Source organism: Aedes albopictus, chromosome 3 (assembly GCF_035046485.1).
Source record: "Aedes albopictus strain Foshan chromosome 3, AalbF5, whole genome shotgun sequence".
NCBI lineage: Eukaryota > Metazoa > Arthropoda > Insecta > Diptera > Culicidae > Aedes > Aedes albopictus.
This window is the reverse complement of record NC_085138.1, coordinates 312353390-312369056: the sequence shown is the minus strand read 5'-3', so window position 1 is coordinate 312369056 and position 15667 is coordinate 312353390. Positions and strand designations below refer to the sequence as shown.

General features: G+C 39.1%; 1 protein-coding gene across 1 annotated transcript in view; it reads left to right on the top strand.

Moving 5' to 3' along the window:
• The first annotated feature begins 760 nt into the window (after positions 1 to 760).
• LOC109431036 (alpha-catulin) overlaps positions 761 to 15667 on the top strand; it is a 451899-nt gene continuing 436992 nt past the window's right edge. The window contains exon 1 of the mRNA XM_062842487.1: positions 761 to 1825. The gene's annotated coding sequence lies outside the window, so the exon portion shown is untranslated. The remainder of the gene's footprint in view (positions 1826 to 15667) is intronic.

Below are 15667 nucleotides of genomic sequence, written 5' to 3'. Positions count from 1 at the left end.
AATCACTCTGAGTGTTCGAGCATCAGGAGCTTGGCCATCTTTGGTGATAGGGTATTGGTTCCCTTATTAAGCATGTGGCTTCCATTTTCATCCTACGAAAAACAGAGGATTGAAGCCCTGTTTGTGTTGTTTCTTATTTGTGTATTTTTTGTTAGAAGTGAGCATCCATGAAAATAAAAAGAATGGAACCAAGGGGCTGTCCAAAAACTACGTGGTCATTTTTTTGGGAATTCTCAACCCATGGTCATTAGTCCATACAAATTTTTTTATTTGTCCATACAAAATGGTCATTGGCCGAACCCCCCCCCACATGACCACGTGGTTTATGGACAGCCCCCAATCAGTGCCGTAAACGCTTATTTTCGAAAAGGGGGAATATGGGAGCGTAAAATTACTGATGGCACACATACCCTAGTATTGTTGATTCAGTTTCATTTTGAGTTTGATAAAAACTTAAAAAAAAAATAAAATAAAACTAATCAATGGCAAAAGTTTTGCATTTGACTAGTCAATAAAAATCACCCCCTCACGGAACACCGTCACAACATATTCCACAAGTTGGCTGGAAAGCACTCTCCACGGTAATCACTCGTTCCGTTTCCCGTGTGCCCAACACAACCAAAAGCTTCTCTTGTCTTCAGGAGCACTCCAACAGCACGCAACATGCCTCCCACCCGGCGCGACTCTCCGTGGAGGCCATTCCCGGCGTTTTTCTCATGATTTTGACATTCAATACCAGCGCACACTTGACGCAACACGCCACCAAATGTGAGAGCATGGCGAGAAGTCGACATTGAAATGGACCATCAACATTCAACACCCACCCATACCCAAAACGGTCGGTCGGTCTGTCGGTGAGTGAATTGTGGGTATCCTAGGTGTGGGAGCGTAATGCTCTCCCGCACATCATCGCATGGCAAGGAACCCCGTTGTTGTGCTGGACCTGTGCTATGCTGGAGAACCACAGGCTGCGAGGCTCGGCGAGCACCGAGTTCGCGTTCAGTTGCATATCGTCTTCCGTTCGCGTCGCTCGCAAAATCTGCCAACTCCCAGGTGATACCATTCCAGTTAAGCTCTGAGGTTGAGTGATTCAGGATAAAGGTGACAGGAAAAAGAAAAATCCACCCACAACTTTGTGTGCGATTGTGGGCCCGCTGCTGCTGTGCCCCAGGTGGAGCTTTTGAAGTCTGTCTCTGGGAAGTGTCTCGTTGGTTCCGGTTCGGATTAGCGGAGTGAGAGTGCAGCGAAGTTTGAAAAATTTTCCTCGGCGGCGACCGCAGGGGTTTCCTGGCCAGCTGTAGCTGGATGGTCACAGGAATATATGGAAATAAAGGGACGAGAGTGGAAAAAATTGGAATAAAGCATCAGCAGCAGAGCATCGAAACCGTGAGAGCTGTAGGTAGTGAGTGAGAAGTGAAGGTTTTTCAGTGTTCTGAAAAGGCTTGTCTGTGCAAAAAGTTTGACATCGCAAGCCAAGTGAGTCTAATTACCCCGGGATTTTCCGAGTGTCGTGAAGAATAGCCAACCCGTGGCGTGCCGTCGTCGGTCGTGCCATCCAGCCGTGTGTGGGTCCGTAGATTCAGCCCAACCAAGCAGGCACAAGTCACTCGGGCACTACACTGGAGGTTGTGTGCGTTATTATTGGAGGGAAAATGTGCTCGTGTTTGTGGGGGTGGCATTTCGGATCGCCCAAGGGATTTGAGTGTTTGTTCTAGAAGTGAGAGACGGGATATCCGAGGGAAAGTTTCCATCGTCGTCTGCCTGACCTGGACGCGTGGTTCTGGCCCAAAGTGCAAAGTTTGTTCGGAGGAAAGGTGCAAACAAGGTGAATTTCCATCATTAATAATCAATGAGTTTGTGGGATTTGGTTTTAATGTTGAGTTAGAGTCTGCTTTCGGCAGGCCAGAAAAACGAGTGGATTTATCGATATGGAAGCGAGCCCCCCTGAGAATATCGATGTTCGAGTGTGTGTACGAGCTCATATTGCTTCTGTAAGGATCCGTCGGAGTCGGAGGAGAAAGTAAAAGCCTAATTCTGAAATCTGCTCCATCTCGTTCCACACTGGGGCTGGGAAAACGAACGAAGATGAGAGATTTTAGCATTCTGCTTTCGCCGTTTACGAACAGTCAGTGTGTTGGTGGTTTGTTTTTGGACCCGAGAAGATTGACGCCGTTCGTCATCCAAGAAGGAGGTGGAAGATGGATGTTGGTTTGTGCCCTCCTAAAAGCAACGTGTGTTTACTTCATTACATTGGAGACCACCTGGAATTCACTTCTGTTGCTGCTACCTTTGTCGTTCGTCGTCGTCGTCGTCGTTATTACAAGCTAGTATTGGTGGTAACTGTGGGAAATCTGAACCAGGCTGTCAGGAGATGAAACAGCTGGATCTTGCCAACGGGAAGGTGGAGCTGCTAAGGTGGCACTTTCATCGACGTTATGTGTGGGAAAATCGTGTGAAAGCTGCCAGGAGTGGAAGGTGACCAAAGGTGGAGGCAACTAATCGAAAATTGCCTGTAATGAAAGAGGTCACATAATATGCCGAGCCTATAGGGTTTCGCTGATGAAATTGGTTTTGGTTTACTGGGAATTTCCCACATTATTATCGTGCAGGTTTGAGGTGTGATTTTCCCACTTTTTTTTGTGAGAATTCGTTATTTTTTTATTTTTTTTTTCACGATAAGCTTGTGCCGAGTTCTACAGAAACGTGTTGATGGTTACTCAAAATTCTCACATTTAAGCACCCCTATGCTGGTACGCCTCCGTCAAAATGTCTTCCGTATTGTGCCATTAAAACATTATTTGGAAGGTTTTTCGTATGCTGGACGATAATGCTTTAATTAAGTTGTGCTAATCAAAAAAATGCATGAAAAATGAAAGGATGCATAAAAAATATAGAAAAAAAATCTGGAGGAATCTCTGAAGGAACTTCTGGAGCAATTTCTGAATTATTAAACATTTTTTTAAGGTAATCCTCGAGTATTTTCTGAAGGAATCCATGGAAGATTTTCCATCGGAACTCCTAGAGGTGTTTGATAATCCATGGCTTCATTCTTGAAGGAATTCATGGAAGGTTTTCTAATTGATTTTTTGGAGAAATTTGTGGAAGAGTCACTAGAGGACTTCTATAGGTACTGTAGTGATCCTTCACGAAGTCTTAAAAACACGTAAAAGAATTGCCGAGGGAAACTTAGGAGATATTTTGAAGGAATTCTGAGTTTAAGATTTTCTGAATGAATCCGTGAAATATTTACTGAAACATTAATTGGGAGAATTCCCTGCAGAATTCACGGAGTTATTTTTGAAAATGTTCGTTATGGGTTTTCCAGAAATCTGTCAAGAAATCCATGGAGAAAATTTTAAAGGAATCTCTAGTGTAACTTCTGAAGCGATTTGAGAAATTGTTGAAGAAAATTATGCAGGAATTCCTGGAGCAATCTATGCAAGATTTACGTAAACAATCCATGGAGAAAAGTTTAAAGGACTTCGATGATGATAATTTGAAATATTTTTTTGGTTGATTTTCTAAAAAAATCAATTCCGACTATCTGGAGTTTCTGGAATAAATTTACGGAGGAAATTCTAAAGCCAGAAGGAACCCCTGCGAGTATTTCTAAAGAAGCTTTTAGAGATTTTGTGAGAGAATCTCTGAAAGAATTTCTTTAGCATTCTCTGGAGTATTTTTCTAAAGAAATCACTGAAAAATTTCTCATCAATGACGAAAGGAATTCTTAAATGAGCAACCTGTGGGAGTTTTCTAAAGGATTCTTGGATGAATTTCTGAACACATCTTTGGAGAAAAATTACCGAATGAATCCCAGAAAGATTTTAAGAAAGAATAGGTATGTGGGAGAATTTTTGAGGATTGCTTGAAAGATTTTCTAATGAAACCCTTCGAAAAATCTATTATGTATGGGGTTTTACGACTTAAAATTTGGAAACTGGATCTTGATTCGAAGCCTGAGAAAGCCATCCCCGTTTCCACCATTCGAGAAATTTCTGGAAAAATCTCTGGAAACAATCTGAAGGAATCTTCAGAAGCATTTTTTTTCATTATCGTACAAATTGGGCCGAAGGGTCTCAGATTTTCATGAATTTTTTTCCACAGGCTGGGCTCATGAATATATTAACAAAAAAAAAAAAAGAAAAATTCAGGGTCTCCTTTTTTTCCCGAAAAACTTAGGTGGAAATTCTTTGTTAGTAAGTAGTGACTTTATAAAAAATCATAAACCGAATGATAATTTAAAAAAATGTTTTTGTGAAGGTAATCTCATAAGCTTTGATCGCTGAAATTTTTGAATGGCTTTTTTTTTCTTTCTTGAGTTATGGTCAATTTTGTGAAAAATAACCATGTACTCATATATTATATGGTCATTTTTCACATAATTGGCTATAACTTAAGAACGAAAAACAAGTGCATTCCAAAAAGTTCAGCCATCAAAGCTTATGAAACTACCTTCTCAAAAACATTTTTTTTTGAAAATTTCCCGTAAGTTCGGCTATAGTTTTCCCGGCTTGTCTTTATAAATTTCCTCAACGGTGGAAAATTTTGTAGAAAACTTTTCCTTTTTGTTTGAGGTAAAACTTTGTTTCTACGATGATTCGTTCTTGAGTTATGATTTTTCAAAGAAAAAGCTTTTATGACACATTTGGACCACAGACAAACAGACGTAACACTCTTCAAAACGACTTGGCTCATGCATTTAACGATCAGTTCAAATTTCATTTGATTTGCGCGATCCTTCCACCAGAGGTGCTAGTGTTTGATCGCTTTGACGCTTGCCGGTGTACACGTTGCTGAATGATGCAATCGAAAATTACAGGCGCTTTGTTTAGTAGTGTGCGTGTTAGACAAACGTCAAATCAAAATTCATCATGGCCGACGGTGTCGCGCGCGGTTCTACCAACAGGTGGCAGTGTGTTCATAAAAAAGACATAGGACAAAAGTTTTTGATGAATTTCTTCAAAGAGTTACGTCTGTTTGTCTGTGTTTGGACATTTTTTAACAAAATTGGCCATAACTCAAAAACGAAAAAAAGTGCATTTCAAAAATTTCAGCGATTAAAGCAACAACAACCTTCTCAAAAATATTTGTTTGATAATTTTTTACTAGTTCGTTCATTGTTTGTCCGGTTTTTCTTTACGAAATTTCTCAACTGCGGAAAATTTTGTGGAAAACTTTTTCCAGTACATTTTTTTTTCGATTTCTGAGAAAACTTGCTCTCATTTCCTAACAGAAACCTTGTTTCTATGATGCTTCGTTCTTGAGTTATGATTTTTCAAAGTTAGTAGTGTCAAGGGAAAACAAAGAATTTCCAACTGAGTTTTCCGGGAAAATAGGCGACCCTGAATTTTTCTCATTTTTTTGTTCATGTATCTATGAGCCCAGCCTGTGGAAAAAGTTTCATAAAAATCTGGGACCCTCGGCCCAATCCTGTACGGTAATAAAAAAATGCCCTGTAGAGAAATTCCAGGATTTTTTGAGCAATTTTTTGAGCAACAATTGACTAAAACCAAATTAAAACACACTACTTTTGAGCTATTTGCTCTAGAAAATTTAGTTATTTAACTAAACCAATCGATTCAAAGATGCCATTTGACAGAAAATTCAATAATTTTTCAATAAGGGTAAAAAAACTACGATAAGTTTGACCATTTTCGTGTTATGGCCAGTTAAGGCAATAATAGTAAAAAAAAACATGGAACGTTCAATAACTACGCAACGGTTGAGATTTGACCATTGGCGTAGAACAATTTTTTGAACCATTTATGGTCCTCTCTCACCCTTTAAAAAGTTTGCACTCAGGAACTTAACCCCCGAATAAACATTTGTTTACATTGCATGTGAGATTTACCACAGCAAGTTAAACAAAAAGTGGACAAAAATCGTAAAACATGAATAAGTTGTATGTGTCGTATTTTTTTTATTTCCGATTTATTTTGGTACTCAAAGCTAGAAAACGAAAGATAAAGAGTAGTTCTTCGAGGGACCACAATTGTTGTTTTGTTGAGAAATCTAAGAGTTCTGGAGAGTCAAATTTGAGCAAATTGTATGGAGATTTCACTTTTTTGCCTGCCGTTCCGAAAAAGATACAGCCATGGGCTACTGGGTGAACTTCAGTTTGTAAAAAATACCAGCGAAATCACCTGCTGCAGGCATTCCTTCAGAAGTTCCTTCTGAATTGCTCCATAACTTCTGTTTTTCCTATGGAAGTTTCCTAGAATTCTATCTAAGATTTATTCAGAAGCTCTTTCTGGAACTCCTCCAGGAGTGCCTTCAGAGATTGATCTATGAGTTTTTTCTAAGATTTCTCCAGCAGTTCTTTTTGGTGTTCCTCCAGGAATTAAATCTGGGAATCCACAAGATGTTTCTTCTTGGATTCGTGAAGAAGCTCCTTAGGATTTCTTTTTGTGAGAATTCCTGCAGCAGTTCCTTCTGGTAATGCTTAAACTTTCTTCAGTGATTTTTTCAAGGAGTTCTTTCTGAGAATCTTCGAAGGAACTCTTTGAAGCAACTTCTGGACAATCTTGGAAAATCTTGGATGAATCCCAGAAGGAACTTCAGGAGGTATTCGTAAAGAAACCAAGAGGCAATCCTCAAAGAAGCTTCTAGAGGAGTCCAAGACTGACTCTAAGAAACTCTTTGAGGAACCTCAGGAAAAGCTCTTTGAAAGATCACAGAAGAAACTTTTGAAGCATTACCAGACTGCTGGAGGAATTCTCACAAAAGTAACTCATAAGGAAATTCTTAACAAATCCAAGAAGAATCCTCATGTGGATTCCCAGATTTACACACTTAAATTCAGAAATTGATCTCGGTAAACGGTTTACCGAGAATCAAACAGCTGATGTCTCGGTACCCAAGTAACACAACTTGTTCCATAATAGTTAATAATTCACTTTTAATACTTAATCAGAAGTATTTTTCTGGTTATATTTACTTAAAATCAAACACCTATATATTTAAAACAGCACAAAAAATGGCGGCTTATAAAACATCTTACAAGTTATATAACATGTATTCAAATACACTGATTGTGCTAAAATTGACATCCACGGTACGTACAATTCAACGTTTGAGTCTGTATTGGTTATATTTATGTTATTGGTCTGTAATAAAAACTTGGAAAACATGCTCATAATGCAATATTTGTGAGTTGAAATTAAGCTGCTCTTAAGTTATTTAACCTAGAGAATACAATTATATATCATACCATATGCAGATGTTGAAATCATGCTTATTCCAAGTTATATTACTTTATTTCAACGTGCCATGAAGAATCACTGTGAATTGTGGAAGCTGTCAGAAAAAAAAACAAATCAAAACAAATTGGTTTTATAACTATACATAATCTCTTCAATCCGAAAAACTTTTACCGAGATTCAGTGAAAATTATAACCGGATTCTCGGCAATCCGTTTGCTGAGGTCGTCAATTTAATTTAAGTCTGTAAATTTCTGGTGGAACACCAGAACAAACTGCTGCAGTAATTTCAGCAGGAACTTCTGGGGGTCCCTCGAAGGAACCTCTGGTGAAATCTTAAAAAGAACTCTTAAATCAATCTCTGAAGGCACTCCTGGAGGAGTTCCAGGAGACGTTCCTGAATGAATGTTAGAAATTCTTACAGGAATATCTCAAGGATTCCATACAGATATTTTTTTGGAAAAGACCTATAGGAATTTCTAAATAAAGATCACTCGAGAAATTTCTGAAGAAATCCATGACACAATTTTGAAAGTTTTCAAGAAAACTTTTCTAATTTAATTTTTGGTGAAGCTGTTGTGAGAATCTCTTGAGATTTTTTTTTTCAAGAAATCCTATGGAGGAAACTTTGGAGACATTTCTGAAGAAATCGATGTTGCGATTTCCGAAAGAATTTGTAGAACATTTTCCTAAAAAAAACTCGGAGGGTTTTCGGAATGAAAGCACGGAGGGATTCCGCAAAAAGTCTCCGAAGGGATTTCTGAAACAATCTGTAGAGGAATCTATATGAAAGTCCATAGAAGATTTTCTAAAAGAGGAATTTCGCAAAAAAAATCCCATAAGAATGCTTGAGGAATTATTGAAACAGTTTTGGAAGGAAATTTTGAAAGACTTTTTTAAATCTATTGATCATTTTACCAAGCAGCACACAAATCACTAAGAAGTGTCGACAGCGCAGGTTTTTGGTCGTACAGGAGCTAGATTTATGTAATTCTAACTCAAAGGCAGAATAACTTGAAAATAACTCGTGCCCAAACAAAAACCTGCGCTGTCGGCACTTCTTTGTGACTTGTGTGCTGCTTGGGTTATAAACCTTCTTAAAGAATCGCCTGATTTTTTTTAATGAGCTCTGGAGGAATTTTCGAAGATTACCAAAGCGTTTTTTTTCAATTACTAAAAATTTAAGAATTTCAATTAATTGCCAATTCTTCACACAACTTTCCAAAAGAAGCTCTTGAAGGATTTCTCCCAGAAGCCAGAAGTTAGATTTGATTTTGTAGAAGACTTTTTTTGTAAAATTTGGGGGGGGGGGATCTCTGAAACAATTTCTGAAGGAATTTTTGGAAAATTTTCTTAAAAAAATTGAAACAATTTTTAAAGGGATCTTGGCAAGTTATTTTTAAATAATTATTTTGGTGCTGGAAAGTAGTATTTACGCACATCTTTTTTTTTCAGTGAGACCGCTCCATCAAGCAAATGAAGAACATTGTTTTATGATGATTCACTTGCACAAGTTGTTTGCGAATTTAGTTCTATTCCATAAGGTGTGAAAAAACTCACACATGCTTTTCTTTTGGAACCATGATGTTTTGAAGTGCTGGTTTCGCATTATTGATTTCATGACGAGAATCCAGGCCTTTCAGAAAAATATCCTAGCTATCCTGGCCTAAGCTCTCAAGTTTTGGGATGACACTAATCCCGAATGAACAAATATCCACAGCTTAGCCTTATTTACAAAAAAAAATGCTTTCCCGTAACCACCGTCAATCAAATAATACGATTTTTGTAGCAATATCAAATCAATGTTCAACAATCACTCTCCCTCCTTTGTTCTGATCTGTTTACTCAATGCTCCTGCTAGCTCACCACTGTTTGCCACAACGAACGATACTTTGCCGATAAACTTTCCAAACAAGCTCCCACCTTGCTGGGAGAAAAGTCCATAAAAATACAATGAACAACGAAGCTCGGCAAAATTTCACCCCACCTTCATTCTACACCATGTCAGAAGCAAGAAGCATCAGCTCCACCCGGTGGGAGCCAACTGTTCCCGAATTCATGTCATATATTTATTTTACGATCCCTGTTTTATCCCTCTAGGTCCTAGGTGAAGCTGAGAGACGCGATGAACGAACGAGGGCAGACTCTTTTCACGACAGGTGCCCTCGTTTGAAGATGACGACGACAACGTCTTCTTCCGTTCGTTGGTTCGTTCGTCCGTCCGTTTTTCCAGACCAGTTCGATTGAAAAAGAAGACAAAGTCATAGCTCTTCTCTACCATCGTTGACCTCGAAGGTGTCGAAGGAACCCAGTAGGTAGCATGGCAAAAATAGTAATTTTATATAGAAACTGTTTCCGACTGCACTCCCGCATGCGGTGCCATTTGTTGCGAAGCTTCCCACCGGGGAGTTAGCGGGAAACAGCTATTCTGGAAGTCAGTAAAAAAGTCAGATCGTAAACTATAAGTGCTTTACGGTCGACTCGGAAGCGGAGCTACCAATTGCATTCGACATGACTTATATTCCTCGTTTAGAATCGATTTTGCTCTGTCAATTTTTGGAGATGGGACATTGTGTTGAACACAAGAAAGTCAACTTGCGCAGAACGTGCTTCACAGCATTATTGTATCAGAAAAGATGTATAAAATATGATAGAGATGTGTAAGAATTTATCAACATTGTTTTGAAGAGTTTTAAGTGAATTTTGATAAAAATCTGTAATTTTTGCATAGCTGTATCTTCACTAAGCGAAACTGGAAGCATTCCATCATTTTTTGGTTTTTGATTTTTCATTAAATAACGCAATATTTTCAAAATCAGTTTTCGTACACATGCAGAGTATGGATCAAGGTATCTTCTGTTTTTTTTTTGTAGCGTAAAATGTTTTTCGTTTTTGCAGAAACTTTTTTTAGTGAAATTTTGCTTAAAATGGTTTAAAAAAACGAAAACCATTTTCCACCAGAAAAAAAAATCAAGAGATACCTTGATCCATACTCGACATGTGTACGAGAACTGATTTTAAAAATATTGCTTCGTTATTCAATAAAAAATCAACAACCAAAAAATAAGGAAATACGTGCAGTTTCACCTTAGGGCAAATATAAGCACATTTAAAAATAGCAAGAATCTTTGCTTGAAACACCGTAGAATAGTGTCCCATCGCTACTGAAATTTTATTTCCAGGGCCGTAGACTCCAGCTCCAGTTTTTGTTCCAACTTTTAATTCATTTGTTCAGAAGTTGATTGATCCTTGACGAACAGTGGAACCTCTGACTTCCCAATCCGTGCGATTGTAGGGAACATCATGGTTCTCAACAGGTTTCAACCCAAGTTTCAACCAGTCTTTTATCATTTTCATTACTGGCCTATTTTGGAAGTATTGTGAATTGCTCAGGTGTCCACCTGGCATAAACTTTACAACGTGTTTAAGTCTCAGTAATTCCTTTTCTTATTCTAACTGCACGTACCCGTAAAGGTAGCAGATTGAGAATCGCATCTAAAGCTTTTGTTGAAGTACTGCGCGTCGTTCCTGTCATAGCCGTAGGAACGAGGAACCGAGGAACGACAACATCGACGAAATTTTTCGTGAATCCTTGGGAGATGTCTCGTATGGTTTTGGTAGATGCTTTTTCAAAGTCTTTACTGAATTTTTAAAGAGATAGATGGCAAATTCTATACAATGTCTTTGGAAGATAATTTTCAAAAGCTTTAAAAGATTACTGAAAGATTACTGGTGTCCTCTCAAAATTTTATGAGCAATTTATAAAAATATCAGAAGAGGCTTTCTTCATAAACCTAAAAAATACTGAGAGATTCTTGAATTCTTGCAAGACAAATAATAAAGACTGGAACGTGCAAATTTTGGTCATACAATTGTTTTCACAACTTTAGACTGCGTACACCAAAATAGCTGATTTTGGATCAGTAAGGGCCTGTCCATAAACTACGTAGACTCTCAGGGGAGACGGGGGGGGGGTCTGAGATGGCCAAAAAAAAGTCTACGTAGTTTATGGACAGCGCCTAATTGTACATTGTATGTAGCTTATACCATAAAATTTTATTCAAAATCGGTTTAGTATTTGCGGACATATTGTTGAATCCTGAGATCTGCAATTTCAAAGTTTTGTTCAAAGAGGATTCAAAAATAAGAACACATTTTTACTGTTTTATTTATATAACCAGAAAATGTTAACCGATTTCAATGAAAGTTTTTCTGTTTGTAAAGTATGCATGTCAAAATTTTGTGTAAAAAATTCACAAATTGCTTTAACTTTGAAAGTATTCATACAAAATGGCTCAAAATTTAATCAACAACATATGTTTATAATAGTATTATACTGTTTAATTTTCATAAGAATCGGAGCAGTGTTGTAGTTCTAGAATTAAAATTGTGCTTTACTGTTCTTAAATTGCCGAAAATTTACTATGGACCGCTTTGTACAAAACTTTAAAATTGCATATCTTAGGATCCAACAATATCTCCGCAAATACTTAACCGATTGTGATGAAAATTTGCACGTTCCAGTCTTCAGGTTCCTTCTCAGGCCCTACCGGAAACTGCGAAAATACTATTTGGATTGCTACATGCATTTTCAGCGAAGTTCTTGAAAATACATTACGTATTCCTTATGGGGTTTTTGTGTGTTGAGAACATTCTTGGCGAACTCCTCAGAAAATTGTTTCAATATTTCGGACAGTATATTTAGTAAATTCTTGTACCTTCCCATTTTAGATTTATGCGATAGGTTTGCGTAGTATTTTCTTTTCTAACATGTTCGCAACTTAGGAAATATATTTTAGATTGGAGACAAAACTTTCAAAGTGTCGCGGTGCACTTGTTTAGGTTTTGCGGTGCACCAAATGCACCACGGTGAACAGTATGAAAACCCCTGTTCTAGTGAAAGGGATAATTACAACTTTTAACGGATTTATGCAGAGGCCCTCCTTAATACACCATGAATGTGTATAGACTCTGGTCCCTCTGAGCTATGAAAAAGGAGTATTCACGGTGTGGCTACTGAGTCAGTTTGGCTTTCTATTTCCCGGAATCATTACCTATTCTGTGGCTTAGTTGGTTGAAGCGCCGGTCTAGCGAATACGGAGTCATGGGTTCGAATCCCACCAGAACGCGATTTTTTTTAAGATTTCCCGGTGAGAATTCATCTAAAAATACTTTAAGAACCTCATAGTGAATCCATATAGGAATCTTAGAAGTGATTACCGCGAGAGTTCCGGGAGGAATCCCATTATTCGTCGAAAAAAAAGTCTCAAAAACCATTACGTTAAAAAACAACTTTTTACTTGGCAGAAACGATTGAACGTCCAACTTTTCTTTATTAAAACAATAGTGCTGAAAATAGCATAGAAACCTTCAGAAGATTTTCTTAGAAAATCATATAGATATCCCTTCACAAATTCACACAGATATTATTCCGAAAATCTTCCAACAATTCTTCTAGAAAATCTTTTACAAAATCTTGTATGGATTCATTTAGATGTCTTCAGAGATTCCTCCAACGACTTCCTGAAAAAAATCTTCCAGGAAATTTTAAAGAAATTCTCTCAAGGACTCCATTAGAATTTTTTTTTCTAGCATTCTTCACAAAACTCCTCCAGTGCTTATTTAATAAAATCTTTGAAATATTTGTTTAAAAATTGCTTCAATGTTTGCTTTTGAAAATCTTGCAATGATCGCTTAAGAAAATTTTTCAGTGATTTTTTGAGAAATTCCTCCAGGGATTTATTTAGAAATGCTCCTTCAATCCAGGTTTTTTACTTCTATACACAAACATTTCTCTAACGGGATTGGTGGTCTAGTGGCTACCGCTTCTGATTCGTATGCAGAAGGTCATGGGTTCAATCCCTGGCCCGTCCCTTTTCATCCTACTTTGTATCTTTCTATCCACTTTATCTCTCTCTCTCTCTCTCTCTCTCTCTCTCTCTCTCTCTCTCTCTCCTCTCTCTCTCTCTCTCTCTCTCTCTCTCTCTCTCTCTCTCTCTCTCTCTCTCTCTCTCTCTCTCTCTCTCTCTCTCTCTCTCTCTCTCTCTCTCTCTCTCTCTCTCTCTCTCTCTCTCTCTCTACATATACAACTCATGTATATTCATATGTTCATACCCATCGCTAGAACCAGAAACGAATTGGAAAAAAGTCGTTTCCCTCCCTTCCAATTTCCACTCACAGCACAGTGTATATAACGCCTACAAGTTATGCAATCAAAGCGTGCAGTGCCGCTTGACCTTATTCACCTCATTCACCACACAATCTATCACCTAACCAACACTATCCAACCTAACCAACAACCTGTCCATGGATCGCATCACCGACCCAACGGTGACTCCCAGATCTCCCATCCTTTCCGTCTAACAAATACCCCAGTCCGTGCTGGATGTGGGGATGCAGAGTTGATCTCGGTCTTTAGTAGCAACAACCAGCACACTCTAACATTCCTTTCCCTTCCCAACTGACTATAAGGACGTGGCCGGCGCCGGTATTGATCCAAAATGTATGAGCTGCTAGAATTGCACTTTGAGAATAAGAGAAGTGTCCCAGCCCTTATTCATTTGGATCTCAGTGCAATTGGTACCAGCTCAGATCAATAACGGAGTAGCATAGTCAGATTTGATCGTTTTTTTTTTTATCTATACACAAACATTTCTCTATAGATGCTTTCAGAAAACGCTCCGGAAATTCTTTGAGACATCCCCTCAGGGCTTTGTTCAAAAATCTCTCAGGAGGTTCTTTCGAAAATCCTCCACAGATTTTTTTTCGGAAATTTCTCCTTCGATTTCTTCAACAATCAGAAATTTTAAATTCCTTCCAAAATGTTTCCAAGATTTTTTTAAATTCTCATACCTTACCTTGACACCTTGTTGGCTACAAAGTAACTTTACTCCAATGCCGAGCGTATAGTAGAGCACCATCTTCGTCGGTCTTGGGCGATGTTCCTCCAGTTTCCCCGAACGTCCTCCTCTCTCCTCTTCTTGGCGTAACGTCCTCACTGGGACAAAGCCTGCTTCTCAGCTTAGTGTTCTACGAGCACTTCCACAGTTATTAACTGAGAGCTTCCTCTGCCAATGACCATTTTGCATGTGTATATCGTGTGGCAGGCACGAAGATACTCTATGCCCAAGGAAGTCAAGAAAATTTCCTTTACGAAAAGATCCTGGACCGACCGGGAATCGAACCCGTCACCCTCAGCATGGTCATGCTGAATACCCGTGCGTTTACCGCCTCGGCTATATGGGCCCCGAACGTGTAGGGATCGTAGATCTTCTTCAACCGTGTGCAGCCAGCGACTTCGCGGCCGCTCAAGAAGTCGCCTACCTCTACCGGGTTCTCTGCTGAATATTGTTTTCGCTATTCTTTCTTCCATCATTCGCACTACGTGTCCAGCCCACTGAAGCCTGCCGTATTTTATACGTTTCACAATATTCGCATCTTCGTACACTTGGTACAACTCGTGATTCATGCGTCTGCGCCATACTGCATTTTCTTGTTTCCCACCGAGAATTGTCCACAGCACTTTGGGCTCAAAAACTCCAAAAGCTTTCCGGTCTACCTCCTTTATCGTCCACGCTTCGTGACCGTAGAGGGCAACCGAAAGAATCAGCGTCTTATACAGAGCGAATTTTGTTTGCGTTTGCAAGTTACGGGACCTAAGCTGGCTACGCAATCCGTAAAAGGCCCCATTCGCAGTTGCAATACGCCTTTTCACTTCACGGGAAACGTCATTGTCACATGTCACAAGTGTTCCAAGATAAACAAATTCTTCAACAACTTCAAACACTTCCCCATCAATCACTACCTCAACACTAACACCACTAGGCCTGCTTCTATCTCTACCCGCTATCATGTACTTCGTCTTGGTAGAGTTAATCGTCAAGCCTATCCTCGCTGTCTCTCTCTTCAGAGGAGCATAAGCTTACTCCACTGCCCTACGATCGATGCCGATGAGATCAATATCGTCCGCAAAACCGAGGAGCATGTGCGACCGTGTGATGATAGAGCCATTTCTCTGCACGCCTGACCTCCTAATCGCTCCTTCGAGTGCAATGTTGAACAATAAATTTGAAAGAGCATCCCCCTGCTTCAATCCATCCAAGGTCACAAACGACGTAGACACTTCGTCCGCGATCCGAATACTTGATTTTGATCCATCCAGCGTTGCGCGTATCAGCCTAATAAGTTTCGCTGGAAAACCATGTTCTAACATCTGCCAAAGCTCATTTCTTTTCACTGAATCGTACGCTGCTTTAAAATCAATGAAAAGATGGTGGGTCTGCAAGTTATATTCCCGAAGTTTATCTAGGATCATCCGCAGGGTAAACATTTGATCCGTCGTTGATCGGCCCTCACGACAACCAGCCTGGTATTCGCCGACGAAGGACTCCTCAAGAGGTCGCAGTCTGTTGAACAGGACACGCGACAGTATCTTATACGCCGAACTTAACAGGGTAATCCCTCTGTAA